Source organism: Pan troglodytes, chromosome 4 (assembly GCF_028858775.2).
Source record: "Pan troglodytes isolate AG18354 chromosome 4, NHGRI_mPanTro3-v2.0_pri, whole genome shotgun sequence".
Taxonomy (NCBI): Eukaryota; Metazoa; Chordata; class Mammalia; order Primates; family Hominidae; genus Pan; species Pan troglodytes.
The window spans coordinates 87,096,082-87,107,945 of record NC_072402.2 but is presented as its reverse complement, the minus strand read 5'-3'; the positions used below and the strand labels follow the sequence as shown (position 1 = coordinate 87,107,945).

General features: G+C 32.6%; 1 non-coding gene across 1 annotated transcript; it reads right to left on the bottom strand.

Moving 5' to 3' along the window:
- Positions 1-11,220: 11,220 nt before the first annotated feature.
- LOC112209283 (U6 spliceosomal RNA) lies at positions 11,221-11,326 on the bottom strand. The gene has a single exon (XR_002944034.2). It is a non-coding gene; the product is annotated as a U6 spliceosomal RNA (small nuclear RNA).
- Positions 11,327-11,864: the final 538 nt, after the last annotated feature.

Genomic DNA, 11,864 nt, shown 5'->3' with positions numbered 1-11,864 from the left:
CATCTGTGATTAGTTTGTATCATGTGGTGAAATACAATGGGAAAAGAAGTTATGTTCTCCACAACATGTCTATATGTGGGTGTATGGGCTCCTCTTTAATGTATTTTTTGGATATATATGACACATCGATGCATGAATGCATACATATTTCACAAATAAAATATATGCCTATATCTTTCAGATGTACTTGTTCATATATATATACATACATGCATATATATTCTCTCACACATATATGTCTATACTATGAGTATTTCATATTCATATATGTGTCTATGTAGAGAAAAACAAGAAAGCAAAAACTTCTGTTCTTACTAGTCAAACTTCAAAAAATAAGCTTTTTCCAAAGATTTTATAAAAGATCTGTATGAATGCAACATTTAGAAGGTAAAGATGACATTAAAATGATTACTATAGACTTGCCGGGTGCAGAGGCTCACACCTGTAATCCCAGCACTTTGCGAGGCCGAGGTGGGCGAATCATGAGGTCAGGAGTTTGAGAACAGCCTGGCCAACATGGTGAAATCCTGTCTCTACTAAAAATACAAAAATTAGCCAGGCCTGGTGGCACACGCCTGTAGTCCCAGCTACTCGGGAGGCTGAGGCAGGAGAATCGCTTGAACCCAGGAGGTGGAGGTAGCAGTGAGCCGAGATCATGCCACTGCACTCCAGCCTCATGTCAGAGAGAGACTGCATCTCTAAAAAAAAAAAAAGACTTGCAGTAGCTCATGTTCTAATAAATTTGAAAATTATTCAAGCTAAGGATTCTAACTGTACATTGCTTTCAGAATAGTTGCAGAGAAATCATATTTTTAACACAAAAATAGTAATATTATCAAAAGTATTACTTCCATATCTTAACCATCAGCTGAACATGCATAATCTACCATGATGTTTCCTTTCAGTTTAACAATGCAGTGGGTTAATGTCATATCTTCTTCAGCAATCCTTGGCTTGCTAAGTGATTTCTGGGTTGCACACAGTTATCAAAAAGTTGATTCTAATTAAATAACTATTTATAGACTGAAAAATCAGCAACGAGTAGTGACATGCAGTTGTCATTGATGATAGACAAACTTGGTAAATGTATCAGTGATTGAGAATCATAAATTTGTGATGATTTGCTCACACTTCTGATTTAGGTTTCAGAAAATAATTAAAATGCCATGGAACATTTCAATATTACTCTCCATGAGCTGAAAGATTGTAGGGGTGCATTCATTAGTCAAAGGTCAAAGACAAAACACGTATCTGAAGGTTTGGGAATTGCCTTGTTATATATTTACACAAGACTTTAGATGAAACAATGGATATTATATATTAAAACATCTTATTAAATAAAACTTTATTTAACTGTAATAACATAGAAATGCTTTCTAATAACTATTTTCTGAGAAAGTTGTATATCTGCTAGAACCTGGACAAGAAATAACCCAATTGGCGCTGAGAGCATACATGTGTTTCTTATGTAACATCTTCCCTAATTGTACTCTTGTCTTTTCAATCCATCAGATATGATGTGTTGGTGAGCACAAAATTAAAATTAAAAAAAGATGGAAACTCAGACATTTTTTCAAGTCAATTATATTGCTTCAATTTCATTTTCAGAACCAATTTTTCAGAAAAAGCTTCATTCAAGAAATACTACAAATCGAAGAGTGCAGGAAAAAGCATTAGGAAAAAATAAAATAGATCATTTTAATATGCTCCATAAATTTAGAAAAAATATTTTAAAGCAGTGCCCTAAGCTTTTCTTGATGAATCTTCAATTATAAGCACCAGTGCTTCTCTTTATAAAGCATCAAGCATGAGCATCATTACCAACATGATCTTCAAGTCTGGGGTTAAATAATAAATATGTCCTTGTCTTGATTAGTTACAACTAAAAAAGAAAAGAGGAAGAAGAAAAGGATTTTATGGTTATATCACTATCATCATCAATACTCACTTCATAGGAAAGTGAGTCTCTTTAGAGAGTAAACATTGTTGTCATTCACCAATCTGGTCATTCTTCAGGGTACCCCAAGGAATATATTTCCTGTTACTTGAAATTAGGTAGGGCCATATGGGGTTCTAGTTAATGTTATGAGGGAAGTGATGTATGTCATTGCTGTGCTGAAACTTTAACTGATGGTGTGAGAGACTGTCTTTGAAGATGACCAGACAATAAAACCTCTCTCGTTTATACGCACATGCCACTCCTCTCATCCAGAAGTAGATGCTACCTATTTTCCTTTGCCTTGAATTTGGGTGGTCGTATGACTTTTTTTTCCCGATACAACGTAACAAAAGTGCAGCAAAAGTGAGCCTGTGTCTGTGTGACTCACCTGCAAAAGTCTTAGGTATTTCCATTATTTTATTCTGTTGTAAGCCAGATATCATCTAAGGACACTCAGGTCAGACTATTTAATGTTGAACAATCATGGATGGAGAGAGTGAATTTCAGCCCTCTAGTCATTCCTGCAGAGGCTTCAGACATGTAGATGAGGCCATCTTAGACCTGCCAACCCATGCATTCACTAACTCAGTGCACTTTTGAACTGCAAGCATAAATGGACCATGGCAAAAGCAGCAGAAAACTGTAAAATGTACAGTGCGTTTTGCATCACAATTACCTGGATCATGATTAAAACATACATCACTGGTCCCTACCTCCAGAATTTCAGATTCTTTAGGTCTGGAAAGAAGCCAGACATTTTTGTTTCTAATATGTTACAACATCAGATACCACTGATCCATAGGTCACCCTTTAAGAGTCACTAACCCAATTTATATTGTTAAAATTTATTATTTCAAATGTGCAGAATAGCTATAATAAGAGCAGTTAAAATGACTCTTTAAAATGAGAATAAACTTTGTTTCTGGCAAATAATGTCAAATTTTTAGATTTCCAGTAACATTGTTAATAGCACTATAATAAAAATATATTTTGTTAAAATTGTACATGTATTTACTACCCCAGGGGTATATTTTATCACCATGATATTTGTCTTTGTCAAAATGTTAACTTTTAACATGTGGCCTATATTAATTCTCTATTGCTGCGTAACAATTTTCCCTAAATTTACTGGCTAAAAACAAATTGTAGTTATTATCTGATAGTTTCTGTGCGTGAGAAATCTGGGCACAACCTAGCTAGGTTCTCTGCTTCAGAGTCACTCACAAAGTTGCAAATAAGGTATCTTTCCAGGTTCTGCCATCCATGTGAAGGCCTAAGGAAGGATACATTTTGAAGTCATCAACACATGATTACTCAGATGGCCATGGAAAAGATTCAGTTCCTTGTGGCTGTGGGGCTGAAAGCCTCAGTTTCTTGCTGGCTATCAACTGGAAACTTCCAATAGTTCATTGGTAGGTGTAATACAAAAGAGCCAGTGTAAGACTCTGAACAAGATGGGCCAGACGCGGGGGCCGACACTTGTAATCCCAGCACTTTGGGAGGCCGAGGTGGGCGGATCACCTGAGGTCAGGAGTTCAAGACCAGCCTGACCAACATAGTGAAATCCCATCTCTACTAAAAATACAAAAATCAGCCAAGCGCAATGGCACGCGCCTGTAGTCCCAGCTACTCAGGGGGCTGAGGCAAGAGAATCGCTTGAACTCGGGAGGTGGAGGTTGCAGTGAGCAGAGATCATGCCACTGCACTCCAGCCTGGGTGAGAGAGTAAGACTTCCTCTCAACAACAACAACAAAAAAGAATCTGAACAAGATGGAAGCCACAGTCTTTTAAAATCTAATCTTGAAAATGGCATCCAATCACTTCTTCCGTATTCTCTTTATGAGCAAGGCAGTAGGTCCAGCCAACCCACGCGGAAGGAGTTTCACAAGGGCATGAATGTCAGGATTTTGAATCATCTCAGAAACTGCCTATCACATGGAGATCCAGAATTTGGCAAAATGTTCATATGGTACAAATGTAAAAATAATGGAATAATAAATAATAGAAAACTATAAATTTTTTAAAAGAACAATTGTGCTCTTATTTCATTAAGATAAATTTTTACACCATTAGAATAAAGGAAATTCATTTTAAGAAATAAGTTTAACATTTAAAAAATATAATTTTCACAGAGTATGTGGCTGTTTTGTTAACATATGCTGGTGTATCTATATTAGTGCATATCTTTAAAGTAACAATTGGTATATGAATACATACTTATGTACCTTCTTCTGGTAAAGGTTTGCACTGTTTTTCAAATGATGGTAAGCCTTTGAGTTCACTTCCTATTAGTACACATATCCATCATTCTTTTAATTACCATGTCATATTTAATTATCTGAAAGTACTATAATTAAACTCCACTCTTATTGATAGACAATTGTTTCCAGCATTGCCAGTCTGTATGGTTTTGTGCCCAAACAAGCATATGTTTCTAGGATAAATGCTTAAAAGTGGAAATTCTGTGAAAAACGGGAAGTACATTTTTCATTTGGAAGACATTGCCAAATGTCCGGTAAGGATATTTTATACAATATGCCCTATAATTCAATAACATATAAAAGCAGTCTTTCTATACCTTTGTCAATATTGTGAATTTTACAAGTATTTTGTACTTCACAAAACTGATTACTAAAAATTCCATCTCATTTAAGTTTAATAAGTGTTTGTTTTATTATTAGTGTGTTTGGTCAGATTTCAGCAGGGTTTAAGTTTGTTATACTTCTTATTTTGCAAACTATCATATACTTACTTTACTCTTTTCTTTTTTCTTCACTAGGTTGTTGATCTTTTCTACTTGATTCATAAGAATCTTTTAAAACATTTTATCTGAAATAGCTATTGCAATATTTTTCCAGTATTTTTTGATATTGTTCTGTGCTGTTTCTCAACCCATCTGCCAAGCAGACATTTTAAAACTATATGCTGTTAAATTGTTCAAAATAGCAGTGGTGCACTGAATACTTACTCCAAATTGCAGCTCTGCTATGGGAGTGTGCTAGATAAGGAGATGTACTTCCCACATCTCCTTCAGTGAAAGACTTGGCTACCCATGTAAATGTGGGTAGGATGATCAGCAGGCAGCCTCCAGACGTCTGCCAGCTTCTTCAGGTTCTGGCTCAGTTGCAAAGAGTCATCTTGTCTAAAGTCATTCTCTTCCCAGAGTAGCTCACAACCGGTGACTGAGTGAGGCAGAAATATAAATGTCTACTTCTCCTGATACAGCATAACTCTGACATGCTCCAGAGCTCCTGCTGGGTAGGCTGAGGATTTATCAAACTCACCTTCAGTCCGACTTCTTTCTTTGCCCAACCTGTATCCTATTCCTTTCATGGGTGTAATACACTCTTGCACTCTAAACTTTATGCCAATATCCACTTCACAGATATCCAACCTGCGATATGTGGCAGTTCTTAATAATAACACCTTAGATTGTAGCCTCCAGCTATTTAAGCAGAAAGAAAATTCTTATTAAACACCTGCTGGAGGTTATAATCTAAGCTATTATGATTAAGAACTGCCACATATCACAGATTGGGTTCTTGTGAAGTGGATATTGACACAAAGTTTGGAATGCAAGAGTGTATTAACCCATTTAAGCCACGTAGTTTGAGATGCATTTTTAAGGCAGCCCTAGCAAATGAATACGACTGCCAATTGTCTTGATATGGGCTTTTCTTTTTGTCTTTCTTCCATTGTCTGTCTGTCTGTCTGTCTGTCTCTCTCTCTCTCTCTCCCTCTTTCTCTATTTGGAATTAACCGAATTTACTTTATTCACAGATGCATCCAATTTGTCAATTCTGAACAAAGTTCAGTGACTGCCTTATTAAGCAGTTATCATTATTTTCTCTATTTCTTTTTGAACTCTAATTAGAAGTGTGGATTCTGCTCACCCCTCTAGCCTTTATTTCATAATTTCATTTTTTAAAATATTTTTCAATTTTTAATTCTCTGTGTGCCACATTCTATGTAATGTCTTTAAATGTTTTCCATTTTTAAATTTGCTTTTCTTTGCCAAATTTATGATTTTATTTTAGTACCAATATGTTTCATTTCAGAATATAATTTGTGTCATTTTATATCTGTTTAATTATTTTAATTGCCTTTTAGTTTTTTTGTATATTTAATTCTCCCATTTATATTTTGAAACATCTTTAAATAGAACATATTAATTTTTATAACATTTGTCTGATATATTCTATTCATTTCTGTGGAGACAGTAATTCTAGGATTGTTCAGTCTCCCCTTTCATTTGCACCATCTTCTCTACAATCATTATAACAGTTTGCTTTTTTGTACTTGCTTTGTGAAGAGTAATGCGCAAAAGACAAAATCAGAATGGAAATGGGGGAAGAATGCAAGTGCAGAGAAGGCCGATCCAGGAAGAAAGCGGATCAAATAGCAGAAATAAAATTCTTATTAAACCCCTGCTGGAGGTTACTACTTAAGCTGTTGTGGTTAAGAACTGCCGCCTATCACAGGTTGGTTTCTTGTGTAGTGCATATTGACACATTAAGAACAATTAATGAAATGAAATGAAACGAAGAGGAATTTTTAGAACTAGCATGCTGGAAAAGCTATGTTAATCTCTTGTTTCCCTATAAGTTTAGAAAAATTAACTTTAAGTATTGTGAGTGCCAAAAAAATGAAATTGTAGCTGAACTATATACAATGAGAACAAGGAGCACAATATTTGTATAAAAGTGCTCAATACAGACATGTGCAGAAAATGAATGAAAAACATAACCCAACATTTCAAAATGAGTAAAACACAAGAAGAAAGACCTGATATTTCAGACAGTGATGGAAGCAACATATGATGTAGTTTCCCTGCTCCCCTCATACACAAAAAAAACCTTAATTTTTTTCATTTTGATACAACTTTTAATTTGCAGCCATGCCACAGGAATTCACCCAGCAAAATCTAAACTCAGAATATTTAAGTCTCTCAAGTAAAACAGATTACAAGGAAGCTAAAAAAAATCGTAAGGAAAGAAAAAGACACACAGAGAGAAAGAAACAAAAATGGGAAAATGTAGACTAAAGAAAATTCAGACATTTATCAACCAACGAAAATGACCGGGTGTGTTTGGATGTTGATTCAAACACACTGTTATTAATATTTGTGTAATGGCAATTGGAAATTAGAATATTTACTGGATATTGGATAATATTAAGTAATTATTTACAGTATAATAAAAAGAGCACATCTCTTTCTGGGTCATGCTAAAATTTTATCTTGCTCACTCCACTCTAATATCGGAGTAGCAGCTATAGGAGGATATTGACATAGAAAACTTTTTTATGTGCTGGTAATTTTTAAAACTGTTTATGGCTATATTAGAAATACTTTAAAATAAAACAAATCATAAAGGCAAACAATACAAATAAAGTGAAGAGAAAAAGCAGTTTATTGATTTTGAATGAGTACAACATTGATTTCTTCCCATATGCTTAATGATTTTAAAGGATGAAAGTCTGACATTTAAAAGTGTATTTTTTATATTGATTCTGTTTTGTTTTGTTTTCCCCTTCATTTGTGTTCAAAGATGTGAATTTATCACCTTCTATTGAGAAAGTATATGTAAAGAATGCCAGTTATAAAAATCAATTATTCAAATGATCACTCTGAATCTTTTCTATTTTACTTGGCGTCTTCCACTTTAGAGAAAGAGCCTTAGACTGTGGATCTGGAATCATTATCCACTTTCTCAGCATGTGAGTAGTTGAAGTCATTTAACATCTCTGAAACTTTTACCTCATCTGTAAAATAGAGATAAAAATACTTGCTTTTTTCATCTTACAATTATGCTTAATATATATTTTGTACTTTGTGATGGATAATTTAATATCAAGGTATAATTATGTCTAGTATGAAAAAGTAGACATGTGGTACCAACAGTATAGTTCCTGGGAATAAATGGAACAGTTAGAACCTGTGAGTAACTAAAATTAGACTGGATAATTGACTGGAAAAAGATATACAAGGAGCAGGAAGCTAGGGGATGCAAGCGTTTCTTTCAAATGGACACATTTATAACTTTTCAAATAGAACTGATATTGAAGGACATTAAATTCATTTATAGATCTAAAAATAAAAAGTAAAATAAGGTATTAATATAAATAGATAACATAATGCAAAATATTAAAATTGATTTTAAATTAATATTAATCTGATATTTACTTAAATAATATTAATGCAGTTTAGATTCAGAATTAATGTTTAAATTACTATTCAAACTAATATAATTCTGGTAATTTTGAACAAATTATGTTAAGTTACAATATGTCATAGTGTTTGCCACAGTACTTCACTATAATTGTATCAGGAAAATAGACCTGTGTTTTCAGTCAGATTATAGTATATATAATGTAATCATCAACACTACCAGTTATTCAATAGAACAAACATAATATACAACATATAATCTCTTCAGAATTTCATGACTTTTTACTTTATTATTTAGTTTAGCCTACATATATTTGCTTCTAAGTTTCAATATTTAGAATTAGAGATAATCCATAAATCCAAAATAACTAAATTTAGATATTTAAGGAGCATTTACAATAAAAATTATAATGCCATTATAATATTTAAACAAAATAATCAGTTTAAAATATGAAGTTGACAAATTTGAATGTAAGGCATTCTCAGAAAGGAGATCTTTGAAAATAAAGAGTACATGAGGATTAGCATAGAAGACTGTAAAAGTCTCATAATGCATCACATTTTAAAACCTAATATGAGGAAAGTATTGCCATTTATTCTCTTAAATGTAATAAAAATAAATACAACTTCCACCTTGTCTACAGAAAATTTGCAGGTTTTGTAGCTTAGATCTGAATGTATAAAATTGCAGGGAATAAATGTTTATCAAAGGTTTCCCAACTAAGATATGCGGTGTTTTTCTTACTTACATACCCACAGACTTCCGTACTCTTCAGTTACCATCAAACTTCAACAATGTGGGGATTCCACACTATTTCTTACTCACAGTTACTTAGACAAGATAACTTCTCCTATTTGATAAGTAAGTTTCTAATATTTAGAAAACTCTTTCTTTTGATTTGACTTTCTTTTCCCACCAATGATAAAATAAAATTTTTAAAAGGCAGATTAAAAATATTTTTCTGTACTATTTCTTAAATAAAAATTCTTCAGTTTGTCATTAAAAGCAAAAAAAAAAAGTTGTTTGATTTAATCATTGGGCAGGTAATGTTACCTTCATGAGTGTCTTTTCCTGTGCTGGAAAGTGTAAGCAACTCTGAAACGTGAGCTCTGAAGGAAGCTAGAAAGCTCTTTTGTCTGAATAAAACATCAGTGAGCACCTTTGGCAGCTCATGCTTAGGAAAATCTTCTTTTCTTTGATTATCTTCCCATAGTCCACAATTCTACCAGCAAAGTAATCTCCGCTTTCTAGTACCTATGACAGATACAAGCTTTGTTAAGCACATTTGTCCTAGTGTACTGCAGCCTACAATTAGAAAGAGGAATTGGAGAATACATCAGAGGAAAAATCACAATCATAACTCATTTTCTAACAGGTAATTAGAGCCAAAACATGACTACATTCCAGATTTCCTAAAATCCTATCCCAAATTAGAATGTTTTTAAATGTCAAAGTTTCACTCAAATGTTTTCCCAATTACACCATTTTTTGATACATCTTCACTAATACTCTTTAATGAGATACGAAGAATTCTCTGAAGATCAGCATTAAAGCATTAAATTGAAAAAGGAAAAAAAACTTTTGAAGTTTTGCACATATCTGTCATCTTATTTACTATCAGTCATTGCTAGGTCTATGCTTCTGAGTATAAGAAAATGTTTCTCTTCATTAACAGGAGGTTGTCCTTTAATGAGTACTAATGATTCCACTTTGAAACTAATAGGAAATCCTGAATATATAAACTTATTGACATTAAAAATCAGCAATACTAATACTAACATCAAAGTAATGATATTGTTTAATATATTAATTAAGCAAAATGTAAACAAATTGGCATTCCAGTTATTACCTCATCAAGGTAATTTTTTAAAGTAAGAAAGGAACTTAATTTCATGTGTATTTAACAACTTTAGGTGAGGTAACTTTTACATATAAGTGATTTTTGCAATGATTGCAATATATCTAGATCTATCTACATTTATATATTTATAGAGAGATATAGATATATACATCAGTTTTTCAATTAAAGAGGATATTTAAATGGTTAAATGTAGAAAACAATTGCTCACAATAAAGATTTATGCATTTACTGATTAATACATTTTAATTAAACTGAGCATAATTTATTTAGCACTAGGCATTGCAACATAGCTTACAGCATAAAAGAACAAATAAATATTAATATGTAGCTTGAGAATAAAATATTCCATTCCAAAAAAAAGAGAGAGAAAAAATATCCCAGCACAGTGTTTATAGGTAAAAATTAAAAGAGATAATAAAAAATTGGTGAATAGACACATATGTAGATTGGTGAATATTTAGAGATGTAAATGCAGACATTTATAGAAATACAGATAAATAAAAATATAAGTATGTAATAGAGAGTTGTAAAGAGATAGTCACACACATACAGATTCTTACATCTTATAAGAATCCTATTCCATTATTTTTAAACAGGTTTGTTGAGATATAATTTATATACTGTATAATTTCTGTATATAAAGTATACATTGATGGTTGACAGTTTATTAATGAATATGTGAAATTATTCCAGTAATCAATTTTAAAACATTTCCATCATTCAAAAACAAACCGATAACCCTGTAACATTCAGCTGTCACCTCCTTCAAGACACTTCTGCCCAGATCTAATCATTAATCTATTTTCTGTATATATAGATTTCCCACTTCTGAACTTTCATATGAATGGAATCATACAGTATGTAAAACTTTTGTTACTAGCTTATTTCACCTAGTGTAATGATTTCAAGATTCATCCATGTTATAGCATGTATCAGCACGTCATTCTTTTATGTTTGAATTATATTCCATTAAATGGATACATCACATTTTGTTTATCTATTTCTCCATTGACAGTCATTTGGTTGGCTTCCACATTTAAAAAAAATTGTGGATATATAGTAAGTGTTTTTATTTCCACATTAAAAAATGTTGTGGTTTATAGTAGGTATAAATATTTATGTGCCATATGAGATATTTTGATACAGGCATGCAATATGTCATGAAAAATTGGGTATCCAGCTCCTCAAGCATTTATTCTTTGTGTTACAAACAATCTAATTATACTTTTAGTTATTTTTAAATGTACAATAAAGATATAGAATGCTTCATGAATTGCCTGTCATCCTTGCACAGGGGCTATACTAATCTTCTCTGTGTCATTACAATTTTTCTGTATGTGTGTTGCCAAAGCAAGCAATTTCTACATTTTTGCTATTATGGATAATGCTATTATAAAATTTGCATGCAAGATTATGTATATGTAAATATGTGCTTTTTTCTCAGGTATACATCTAGAAGTAAAATTGATGGGTCATAATGCAACTCTATATTTAATAAAATTAAGAACTGTTAAAGTGTTTTCTAAAGCAGCTCTATCATTTTCAAATTCCTTTCAGCAGAATAGGAGGGTTTCATTTTTACACATTATTGCCAACACTTGTTGTTATCTTACTTTTTGATTCTAGTAATCTGAGTGATGTGAAGTGGTATCAAACTGTGAGTTTGATTTGCACTTCCCTGATGAATAATGACTTGGAGAACTTTTTTGAGTACTTACGTTGTTGAGAAAAGAGCTAAAGAGCTCGCTGCCTGATGCCCTAGAAGCAAATACCATGGCACTAGGTTTTGAGAACGAAAAAAAAAAAAGCAAAGCAAAACAAAAAAGCTTTATTTTGTGTCCACCAACAGTGAGATAAAAGGCCAGTTCACATCTGTGTCCCTACCCCTTTCCCC